This window comes from Dermacentor andersoni, chromosome 2 (genome assembly GCF_023375885.2).
Source record: "Dermacentor andersoni chromosome 2, qqDerAnde1_hic_scaffold, whole genome shotgun sequence".
In the NCBI taxonomy this organism is placed as follows: domain Eukaryota; kingdom Metazoa; phylum Arthropoda; class Arachnida; order Ixodida; family Ixodidae; genus Dermacentor; species Dermacentor andersoni.
The window spans coordinates 1,189,001-1,202,170 of record NC_092815.1 but is presented as its reverse complement, the minus strand read 5'-3'; positions in this window follow the sequence as shown (position 1 = coordinate 1,202,170).

The window sequence follows — 13,170 nt, the reverse complement described above, 5'->3', positions numbered from 1 at the left end:
ATTTATTGCTGAACCATGTGTTGTTTGCCTTGTAGTAGCAGCCAACGTCCACACAATGGCCTTGTTGTAGCAGGCAGCAGCTTCTGGGTAGTGCGTGGAGCGTGTTGCTTTATACTGGTGCCGTCTTCATTACTGCATGTCTGGAACAGAAATTTTGACTGAATAAGAAATTGAAACAGCACAATTTTGCAATATGAAGTGCAAAAAGGTGTGACATATACACTGTAATCGTTTGCGACTACAGAACACATGCAAATGTACACTGTCTGTTCTAGGATGCTTAAGCAGCATGTTAAATAAATATTTCTATTGTCCATAAAATTGATGTCTGCCTAACTACAATGCATGTCAACAGCTTAAGTATCATTAAGATCACAAATGAGCACATTTGTGCGTTCATTTATATACTAGAAGAGATCACAACGCAGGTTCCACAAGAAAATTCATGAAAGTCATGAAGCTATTAGAACTGATGCATTATTTTTCTGCACGAATGTGATGCACCGCTTCACTACTGCAAAAATAAATGCCCTACGGTGAACCAAACTGAACAGCAAGGACATTTGGAACCAACAAGTACGAAATATGGGTGAATTATCATGCTGGAAACTGTTTAATACATTAAATTCTGTACTTTCACTTTATTTTACCAAAGGATTATTCGGTTTTGTGGACGAAAGAAGTTGCCGGCGGACTCGAAAAAAAGTTTTATATGTATATTGTTAAGGCTACCCAGTCACCTATGGCCACGGCTACAATGAGATGAAAAATGAGACGCGCGTTCCGATATCGCTCTTTCTTTCCTGATTGTGCGTGTATAACGACAGCCTCGCAAGTAAAGGTTTATTTAGGAAACAGAAACTGAGATCCTGACTGCCCATATGTAATGCAGGATCTAGTTCGTTAACTTGTCCCCGCCTGTGAGTTAATGAGACGGATATTATATAACGATTCAAGCAGCGGTGTTAAGCGACTCACCGTTATTGCCGTTGTCAGCCGCAGCAAAATCCAGCTCCCGTTGCGATGCAGACGGGTTCTGAATGGCTCACGACCGAAACTCAACTTTCGGGCTTGCTTGCCCGCTTGCAAACACGTCACTTCACCCCAAGTTAAATAACGCGAGACATCGAAGCGCAAGAAACTAGTTTTAGAAACAAAGAAGCAATCAGTCTGAGTGTACGAACGAATGAATCCGTGCCGCCGTGCACTCAAAACTACCGGTAAAATTTTTAAATCCAGGCCGGAGGTCACGTGAAAGATCGATGATGCTGAACGCTATTTACGTTTATAGTGACAAAGAAACAATAAACTTACTAATAAATAGTGCAATATCTAATCAGTAATGATAATATTGCCCTCTTTTTTATGTAATTAAAATGATTCCGTAATTGTAAGAGAAAGTTTGTAAAATAAAATTGCGCTTATTACGGCGCCTCTATCGGGAAATGTTGGAACTAACGTAAGCATCCCAAAGTGATTCTAATATGCTGGTTTTGTTAGCAGCGACGCGCGGTCAATTTTTTGCCCTCTGTCGCCATTTGTTGAACTTGAGTGTGTGCGGGGCCTGTTGTCACCGTCAGAATGTTTGCGCCCGGAGTAGTAGACAACCCTGATGTCGTATTTCTGTAGTCGTAGGGCCCATCGCGCAAGGCGGCCCGACGGCTCGTTGAGGCACGAAGACCAGCAAAGTGTATGGTGATCTGGGACGTCGTCGAAAGGTAGACCGTAAAAGTAAAGCTGGCGACGACATGGCTACCAGAAACTTACGCATACTTTTTATGCAGATGATGTACGCTACTTACGTGTTTGCCAACTTGACGTGTCTGCTGCGCGCCGAGACCGCCGGATTGACCGACAGCTGTACTGCCCTTCGCTTTCCGGTCCTTCGCTTTCCGGTTCAACGCCGAGCACTGGACACGACAGCTTTCGACTAGGACGGCACCTGCCCGACTCTTCCCTTCTCGCATCCACAAAGAACACTGGACGCCACAGCGACACCTATGCTCGATCAACTCGCCTGCTGGCAACAGGGGTCATCCCGGACGGAAAAATTCATAAGCACCTGCCTCGCTACACCACTCTAGAATCTGGCGCCGACATGACTACCAGAAATTTTCGCCTACTTTTTAACAGATGATGTACGCTGCTCACGTGTTCGCCAACTTAACGTGTCCCCTGCGCGCCGAGACTGGCGGATTGACCGACAGCTGTACGGCCCATCGCTTTCCGGTTCGACGCGGAGCACTAGACACGACAGCTTTCGACTTCGATGGCACCTGCCCAACTCTTCGCTTCTCGGATCCACAAAGAACACTGGACGCCACAGCGACACCTGTGGTCGATCAACTCGCCTGCTGGCAACAGGGGTCACCCCGGATGGAAAAATACAGAAGCACCTGCCTCGCTACACCACTTTAGAATCTGGCGCCGACACGGAGCCTCTCTTTCATATGAATGACATCATGCTCTCGTTAAACACGACATATATTATTTTTGGTGGGAACATTCCCTCTATTAAATGGGATAACTTTGACCCGCAATATAATTCCTCGTCTCTTATTTCCAAGCATTTTGCGAGCTGATAAAAGCCAACTGTCTGTTCCAGTTCGGTTAGCGCTCAACAAGGTTAGAACCAGCAAATGAGATCATAATTGATCTGTTTCTCTGTAACAATCGAGATCTTGTGTCTAGCGTCATCGTAATTCCCGGAATAAGCGACCATGAAGTCGTTACTGCAACATTAACGTATACTGCTATGCGCCGAGAAAGCCCACTGCCACGGAAGGTGTTCTTTCATAATAAAGCAGATTACTCACCCCTATCTCTGGAACTTGACGGCTTTCTACCAGAATTTCGTCGACACACCTCAAACATTGACGTTAATTCTGCCTGATGTTTGTTTAAAGCTAAGCTATTGTCATTAGTTCAAATTTGCGTCCCATCACGCATCGTATCTTCCCGACGGCAAACTGATAAGCCATAGATGAACCGCAACCTTCGATGAATTATTAACAGAAGGCCCCGATTATATCGCAAATATTGCGCATGCCCGGATTCCGACACGTATCTTAAGATGAAAGATCTAAACAAGACTATAAACAAAGAAATTAGAAAAGCTTAGGCTAGATATCGGCGCACATTAGGTGACAAAAGAAAATCTAATCCGAAAGATCTCTGGAAGTATGTCAAAAGTAAAAGGAACAATAAAGTAGCTGTGCCTGATAATATAGATGTCGTAAATTATGGTGATGACGTAACCAGCAAAACTGAGCACTTTAATCACTACTGCCAATCAATATTTTCCGGCACTGCTGCTATTGTGAAAGACTGACCAATTTCTACCGACTTCGAACAAATGGAAAACACAGAAACAACAGAACAGGGAGTTGCTTCACTGCTCAAAAACGTTATAGTTAGTTCCGCACCTGGTCCTGATCACATTCCAAACTATGTCTTAAAGAACTGTGCTGCATCCGTCGCCCCATTTCTAGTCATTCTTTTTCAAACATCCATCGAAGAGGGGCCCCTACCTAAAGATTGTAAAAGTGGTAACATAATACCTGTATTTAAAGGCGGCGACAAGACAAAGACAAATAATTATAGACCTACTTCACTAATAAGCGTCTCATGTTAGCTACTAGAGCATATAATTTATACCAACTTAATGAGTTACAGAGCAACGGATTATTTTCTGAACTTAACGTTACAGCGCAGACACCTAAGACGAACCACAAAGATAGACACGACACACACTCTTATTATTTTGCCGCACGCAACATGGGCTTCGACGGGGGTTGTCGTGTGACACTCAGCTAATCGAATTCAGCCATGATATCGCATCGTCAGTAAATAAAGTACGCTGGTTGACTGCGTATTTCTGGATTTTCAGAAAGCTTTTGACTCTGTTGCACATAACCTTGTACTGACAAAATTGCCTTCTATCAAACTTCCAGCATCACTGATGAAATGGCTTGAAGCGTATCTGACTGGCACAAAGCAGCGTGTTGTCCTTGAGGGACTGACCTCATCAGAGACTGAAGTCTTATCGGAGGTTCCACAGGGGTCCGTCTTGGGCCGCCTCTTATTTCTGATATTCATAAATGACATAGGAATGCATCTTTCCAGTCACATACATCTGTATGCTGATGATTGTTGCATATATCGCGCCATTACGTCCCCTGCCGATTCAAGTATCTTACAAAATGACCTTCTAACAGTGTCCACGTGGTGCGACAGTTGGAGCATGAAATTAAACTCTGCCAAATGCAATATCATTCGCTTCACTAACAAGAAGGTACCTCTTGTTAAAAATTCCTTTCTACACGCTGAAACATTGATCGAGGTAAGCAGTTACAAGTACTTAGGCTTTGTCCTTAAATATAATCTTTCTTGGAATGACCATATAGAGAATGTGGCGTCTAAGGCTAGTCGGATGTTAAATTGTCTAAAACGTAATTTCTGGAGAGGCCGCCATAAGGTAGAGCAAATGCTTTATTTAACTAACGTTCATCCGATGTTGGAGTACAGCTGCTATGCCTGGGACCAAGAGACAAACACAGCCATTAATCAACTGGAACGAATACAAAAACGCGCCGCCCGGTTCATTACCTCCAACTATGATTTCACTCAGAGCTCATCACAAATACGTGTTAACTTGGGATGGCCACTTCTCGAGAACCAACGGAAATATTTACGACTTAAACTTCTCTTCAATATTTACACAGGCAAGACTGGTCTGTGCAGGGACACATACATGAAGAGCCCAAGTTACATATCACCCAGAACAGATCATCCGCTAAAAGTACAAGAGTACAAATGCGGTATCAATATATATAAGCATTGCTTCTTTCCAAAAACTGTACATGATTGTAATAAACTGCCGCCTTAAATTGTCATAGCAACGCCATCTGTGTTTGAAAATTTGTTGTCGAAACATTTGTACGTTTAGTTCAAAAATCTGTTTTGCTTCATACAGAATAGGAGATTAACCTTTCCTGTCCACGGCTTTCTGCCTTAATGGCTGTTTTTTTTCATTAGGCCATATTATTATTATTATTATTATTATTATTATTATTATTATTATTAACATCATTGTGTTGTACTAAATTGTATTCCTATTTTATTTCATATTAACCTCAGGTTTAATGTTCTATTAATTACTGTATTTTTCAATATTAATATTGTTTTGTGTTATGAATTAGATGTATCCTTTTGTACCATCAATCATCTCTATTTCAACATATATATCATATTCGTTCCCCCTTCTCTAATGCCCAACATTGGGCGCTATAGGTATGTAAGTAAATAAGTAGTAAATAAATAAAAACCGAGATTTAGCAAAAGCCCACACAATGGCTGAGCATTACTTTTCAGCCACAGAGCAGTTCAGAGTTCGGCTCGCGTAGGCTACAGGGTATTCACCAAAGCCAGATTTAAGTTGTGCTAGCACTACGCTAACGCCGACGCCGCTAGCGTCAGTGAATTTCCGTAGGAGCATTCGGATCGAAGTGACCTAGTATTGGTGGCGAGGTGAGCGGATGACTTGAGGTGGTAAATGCGGCGTCACACTCTTTCGACCAGGTAGAGAGGTCACTGGTGCTGGAAAGCAGCTGTATCAGTGTCACGGTGCGGCATTATTCGATTCGGTGAAGCGCCGATCAACGGGCGCGAAAAGCTCGAGAAAATAGGGACCGCCGACCAAGACGGTTATTGCTGGCCACTCTGGCAAGCGGCCGAAAGAAGTCGAAGGCAGGTTTAGAGATTGTCTTTTTGTCTTCGGTGCGATCGTGACGCCCCGACATATTTTGTGGGAACGCCTGCGTATTCTCTACCCCGCGCGTGCATTGAGAAGCTTACTAAGAAAGCAGGGGTGCGAATACTCGGAAATATGCGGTGTCTCTGTGCAATCCTGTGTCCACGAATTGCTGACAGTGTATATGTGCCGACAGCGCCGTATGGCCGGCTGCCGTCGTTTCTCCTGTGTTCGTGAACGAACAATAGAGGCCCGACACGGACTCAAGGGTGTGCGTGTGTGGTGCAATACAAGTGCGCGACCTTTAGCAGCAGGGGGGAATCTCCAGTTCCCTCGCCCCTAATTAAAAGGGGCGCGGTCGAGACCTTGGGAGGAACCGGGATACAATTGGGTAAACTTGATTGGACCGTCACCAATATCTGGCGTTCCCCAACACAGGGAACTAGGGAAAGGAAAAGTTGTTTCAACGCAGGTTTTAGTCCGAGCGAAGCAGTCTAGAAGCTCAGCCTACAATCTGCTGAAAAGCGTCAAGTAGCTAGTGCCGTCCAGTATCGCCTAGGCCGCCTAGCCGCGTCTGAACTGCGAGTTACTAGTTGACGTAAGAGACGACAAACCAACGTGTGCAACGAAGCTCACGGTAGTTCCCCTCAAGTTAGCTCAACCTGCTCGAAGGAAGACGTCAGACCTAGACTCCCGGGAAGCCCAGCCCAGCAATCGCATCCACCGCAACAAGATCGACTTGCCAGCGTTCTTCGGTAAAGCTCTGCCGTCCACTCCACGTTTTACGGACTTGCTGCTGCTGCCCGGCCATGCGTATGCCATCATTTGCTTTCTTTTGAACTATGTTTAGTTGAGCACAGTTAAGTATGTTTTGTGTAGTGTTAATCTATATTTACTGTTAACTGTTCGTTGTATTTCTTTTTTATTCGTCATTGATCTAGATTATGTGCATGTGTGTTAGTGTCCTTGTGTTCTTTCTGTTTCGTTTAAATTGTGTGACGTTGCCAGTCTATAATTTTTTTTCTCTTTTTATCCCGACTCTGACTTTTTCGCTGTGTTCGCTTTAGTAACGAACGACCAACCGGCTTGTATACCCCATCGATGACTTCGCGCCGACGGCGAACGGGTGACAACCCATGACAATCAGGGTTGCCATTATGGCAGCGAAAGTTCTAACAAGACGGCGAAAATATAGCACCGGCCTACGAAGCTACGCAGTTCCATAAGTGTCCTTAGCTAAGGAAATTAAGCCACAGCGTGGAACTTAGTGGGATCGGGAAGTTTGGAAACAAATTTCCGAGTTTGGAAACATGACCGAATATAAATAACAGTTTTATATCGAAAAAACAGTTCTTTAAGTTAAGCTGCAGGCCAATTTGCGTAAGGCAGGTTTAAGCTTGTTTCAAGCGTCGAAGATGTGTCTGGAAGTTGGGCGGAAAGTCTCAAATGTCGTCTAAATAAAAGAGGCTTGTTTGCCACTTTAGGCCACGCAAGATAGTATCGATCGTCCATTCAAACGTAGCCGGCGCATCACAAAGGCCCGAACGGCATGACATTAAATTCATACAAGCCCTTGGGGGTAGGTAACCAATGCGCTGTTAGAGCGATCAGCCTCAGCCAAGGGCACCTGCCAGTAATCTGCGGAATAAAAAAGTGACTGGTGTTCAACGTGGCTTGAACCTAGCTATACGAGCGAAAGCACTTTTGAGCACGTTTAGACACGGTTTTGCTTCTTTGAATATTTCATTGAAAATCAAAGGCTTCATCACTGTCTTGCTGTGGCTTGACTAAGGTAAAGACTCATTTATCGGCAGGGTGCTCAAACTCAGCCTGGCGCCTGCGGCGAAGAGTTGACACGCTGGCACTGGCGTGTGCTTCATGCATGGCGAGACTGAGCGACCAAACGCTGACGAAGCAGCTGTTAAACCCTCGCTTGGTCAGGTGGTACACAGTGGCAAGGCTCGAGCCAGCGCAACTGCGACGCCCCTCCGCAATGGATCACGTGACGTGACGTCACACCTTTCACACCTTCGCACTTGCGCCCCGGCGGCTGAAAGTCAAACGCGCGCCAAGATTGACCTTTTGGGGGTCTTACATCGAGGAGCAGAGCTTTCGCTCTCGAAATTTGTCTCCTTGTGGGCACTCAAGCGTGTCGTCCACGCGCGGTAAAGGATAGGCATCCTTTGTGTGATCTTAGTCAAACCATAATAATCGACGCAAAATAGGATGAAGCCATCTTTATTTTTGACAAGCACGATTGGGGATTCCCATGAACTGCTTGATGGCTGCATAGTGCCTTGAGTGAGCATGTCGGTCACCTGCTCATCAATAACTCGTCCCACTGTGGCCGAAACCGGGTAAGGTCGCTGCCGCAGAGGAGCACCAGAAGCATGTCGATGCTCGACCCAAAGAAGTAGTGTGACAATCAAATACAAAGCTGAATTGATTAAGAGAACGGAGACGCTCGTTGCGGTGTGTCGGAGTAAGGTTACGGTCAATTGATGCGGCAAAGAGGTGCGCTGAAGAAGTCGAAGGCACAGGTTCTACAGCGGCGATGTAACCGGCAGGTGAGTTTGCGTGCGCGTTGAAAAGTAAGTGCACTGGATCAGCATGACCAAGGCACTCGCGGCGTAACAACTGAAGGAGGAGCGACGTTGACGTGGGACCAGCCAGGAGATCAAGCACAGCGAATGGCAGAGGACCCATTCGGTGACAGGCAGAGGTCAGACGGCCAAAAAGCACTCTATCCGTCAGACGGGAAGTCCCACGCCAACGGGACGATCACAAACGACCACGGAGGTTCCAAAAGGACTTCTTCTTGGGCAAGTTGGTGCTTCGATTTCCTAGGTATACTTTGTGGCGCAAAATACATTTCTGGAAAAGGGACAGAAGAAAGGGAGACAGTGAAGCGCCAATCGAGAAAGATGTTCCAAAAGGACTTCTTCTTGGGCAAGTTGGTGCTTAGATTTCCTAGGTATACTTTGTGGCGCAAAATACATTTCTGGAAAAGGGACAGAAGAAAGGGAGACAGTGAAGCGCCACAAAGTATACCTAGGAAATCTAAGCACCAACTTGCCCAAGAAGAAGTCCTTTTGGAACATCTTTCTCGATTGGCGCTTCACTGTCTCCCTTTCTTCTGTCCCTTTTCCAGAAATGTATTTTGCGCCACAAAGTATACCTAGGAAATCTAAGCACCAACTTGCCCAAGAAGAAGTCCTTTTGGAACATCTTTCTCGATTGGCGCTTCACTGTCTCCCTTTCTTCTGTCCCTTTTCCAGAAATGTATCTTGCGCCACAAAGTATACCTAGGAAGACCACGGAGGTATTTCGATGTCTTGTGCGACGACAAGTTTGGCAGGAGGTTCAAATGGCGTGTCACAAAAGGGAAGGAGCGCAACCTGGACGCCGGTGCAGTCAATGACGGCATGATGGCCTAAAAGAAAATCTCATCCTAAGATGACATCGTGGGAACAAGAGGCGAGAACAAGAAAATCAATAACATAAAGCTCCGCTTCAATGGCAACTCGGGCTGTGCAGGCTCCTAATGGCTCAATGCCAGTGGCGTAGCCAGAAATTTCGTTCGGGGGGGGGGGGGGGGGGGGGGGCTCACTATGGAGCTCGGCCTCCTCACAGAATTAGCCGAGGGATCAAGTACATGAATAATAACTGCATTGTCATTGCCAAAGATGCTGCAAACGAATTCTTGGACGCTACGCAGTGTAAAGACAAGTAAAAGGTGTTCTTTTTTTCATAAAATAATATATTCTTATGTTCCAAAATATTGTCTGTTTAATAAGAAAGAAAATATCACACAATATTTAGAACTATATCAGCGCGAAACCAGCAAAGCAGTCCATACCGCTTATATCATAAATGTAAAGGCTGTGAAATGAACAAGTAGAGGACAAACATCTTAATGAAACTTTGTCATTCAATAACCTTGTTTACATTTTTGTAGATATGCAATGGCCAGGAAGAAATCTTTGTGATGCTGTCCTTCGTTCCAATGTACTGCGCAGGAGCAGCTGTCACTGGCCGTGTATTGTAATTGCACCGAAATTGTAGTCGTAAAAGAGACCACATACAAAAAGCAGCAATTCTGCAAAATATACATCAGAAATGCGAAGTACAATGGAATGCACAAATGCGAAGATAAAACTTGATAAAAAGCAAAAAAAGTGTCTCTGGAAACAAAGTTCACTGCATGTATCCACACAACCTCTCAACAAGATATTTAAATATACGTATAAGTATCCAATAAATCTATGTATCTAAGCAAAAGTCACTGTATACAAGGTGTTTCAGCAAAATTTAGCCAGAGTTAAAAAATATGCCGATGCACTCTAAGACGACGCGACCAAGTGCATGTTGCTCACTTTTGTATGTAGTGTGTCGCACTATTTTTTGTATTTTGCCTAATTAGATTTTTAGTCAAGATTACTAAACCAACTTCTGAAGTAACGAAGCTAGAAAAAAATTCTAATTAGAAAATTGCAGAGCGGTTTGCAAAACGTCCGAATAAACAGTTTCTGTCTTTCTGTATATTTATTAAGTACTAGTGCATTCCAGCTTACTGATGATGCCTGCGAAGTACAAAACACCAAGTGACATGCCCGCTTGCGCGTCGTGATTGCACTGCTCCCCAACGTTCCGCACACAAACAGCCATAGGTGCGCTGCCGCTTAAAAGGCGACAGGGCAGCGACGTAGGCGTTGGCTGTGCCATTTACGCCAGCTATGCGCTCCCCTCGCGAAAGTTGGTTATAGCGTTAAGTAGACAGCGCTATCGCTTGTGCAGCCGGAAGTAACAGGTCCGTCATTTCGTGATAGCTGTAAGCAAGTTTAACATCCTTAAATAAAAAAAACTCATCTTTCAGAAGGCTGAAAATGGTAGAATAAGAGTATCCGAATTTACCAGACACAGTCTTTCACTAAATTAACGTTTATTTTTCATGCGCTTTCATAGCAAGCGCTTGAAGAGGTCACCTTCTGCAGCGATACAACACTGGGGTCTTCTGAGGAAGCTTGCTGTCGCTGCCTTGAGCACCGTCGGTGAAATGCTGTGGCAGTCTTCAGTTATATTCTCCTGTAAGGCTTCTGGAGTCGTCGTTTCTGTCGTGTATACGTGATCCGTAATATACGACTTTCGGATTATGAGGCACGCCGTAGTGGAGGACTCCGGAAATTTCGACCACTTGGCGATTTTTAACGTGCACCTAAATCTAAGTACACAGGTGTTTTCGCATTTCGACCCCATCTAAATGCAGCCGCCGTGGCCGCGATTCGTTCCCGCGACCTCGTGCTCAGCAGTCCAACACCAAAAGTCAAGAGGATTGAGGTCGGGTGACCTTGCAGGCCACAGGACAGGCCCGTTTCTCCCTATCCATTGCCCTGAGAAGGTAACATCAATCCATGCTCGTGCTTGACTGCAGCTGTGGGCTGGGGCTCCGTCGTGCTGATACCCCATTGCGTCAAGCTGGGCTAGTGGCATGTTGCAGCAGAAGTCTTCAACCGGCCCTTTGAGGAACTCACTCTTGCCGGTCAGAGTGTTGTTAAAAACACGGGACCAATGACTGTGCTATCATATATTCCGCACCAAACGTTAAAAGACCACTGATATTGGTGGCGGGATATTCTTAGCCAGTGGTGATTTGGCTCACTTCAATAGTGTGCGTTGTGGATATTTACTCGGCAATTTCGGAAAAAGTTCGACTCTTCAGTACGGAAACCTTGGCGAGAAAGTCAGAATCCTGCTCCTCCTGAATCAAAATCCAGTCGTCGAGTGTCTTTTGGAGATCCCTTGACTCCAGGCATTGATGCAACTGCAGGTGATAAGGGTGCAGTCCAGCTGTTTTCAATATCGTCCAGGCAGTTGAGGTGGACACACCTAGCTGTGCGCTCACGCTGCGCGTGCTGGCATGTGGATTAGCTGCCATGAAAGACAAAACGTTGGAGCGAACCTCAGTATTTATGAGTGAAGCTCTCTGCTTCTTTTTTGTGAAGCTGCCAGCTTGCTTCAGCGAATCGTAGGTGTTGAATATTGTCATCGAGCTCGGTCGCGTACCCGGGCGCCAGCTTCGAAATTTTCTTGCAGCTTGCCGTCTCTGTCCGCCTGCAGCTCCTAGGGCAAGGATAATGCCTGCTTTTTCTTCGTTGGAAAAAAGCATCACGACATTGATCGCGCTTTAACAGCCGATTCACGATAGTCTATCGCTGTCTAGAACTACCACCTATCACCACCACCACGTCCGTCAGTCGCTTACGCAGCGCAGGAGATAATGGTTGCTAGCCTAAGAGGAAGCTTTAGCTCGGGTGCTCCAATCTAAATACATGTAAAAGGATAATTCGTTTTTCTCGGCAACCATTGCACCAAATTTGACGAGGTTCGTGGCATTTGAAAGAAAAACTTACAATCAAGTGACTGTTGATTTGGAATTTTTGACTTAGGTCGTCAATTTTTTATTAAAAATTGGCAAAAATCCAAAATTTATAAAAACAAAACTATCAAGTTTACAACTCTGTAACTCAGCAACCAAAAGTGATAATTAACTTCTGTGAATTGTATCTAATAGTACGTCTAAAGCGGACAAGATTGATATGTTACACATGAATATAAAAAAAATTTAATAGTAGGGAAATACAACTTTTGCAGAACCCTTGTAACCAACGTAACAAATTCACGTAAGATGTAAAATGACATATCGAATTTGTCCGCTCTGAATGATCTAATGGATGCCATTTAAAGAACTGCGATATCTGTTCTTGATGGAGCCTTATGAATTTGTAAACATCGTGCTTCTATTTTTTTCCAGCGGTTGAATATTTGAAAATCTTTTTAACAAACTTGAGGCCCTAAATCGAAATTCCACTTGCAACAGTCACTATAATTTATCTCTCAAGTGCAACAAATTTCATTAAAATCTGTCCAGGAGTTGTCTCAGAAAAACGTTTTTGCGTTTTACATGTATTTGAATAGGCCGTGCCAGAGTTGGGCCCGAGCTAAAGCTTCCTCTTAAATCGAATAGTCAACGCTTGTGTCGCTGCCCTGTCCCTTTTTAAACGGCAGCGCGCCTATGGCTGTTTGTGCTCGGGACGCTTGGGAGCAGTGCAATCACGACATCATCAAAATGAAGAAACGCAAAGGAAAGCATGTTGGCCGCAGCCTCTGCGAGATGCCGCGACGAGCCCGCTCGCCATCAAAGCGCCTTCGAAGCTGTGCTGGGATGGGGAGCTTTGCGTTATGTGACTTCAGGTGCATGGACGTTGCCACGATATCCAGCCCGAGTTCACAATGTTCGCGTCGAAATGACTTTTCGAGCATGAAAAATACATTCTAGACAAAATCCAGAATGATTTCCGGCGCCGGGAATTGTTTGGTCGGCGGTGCATCATAGCACGTAAATATTTCGGGGGGGGGGG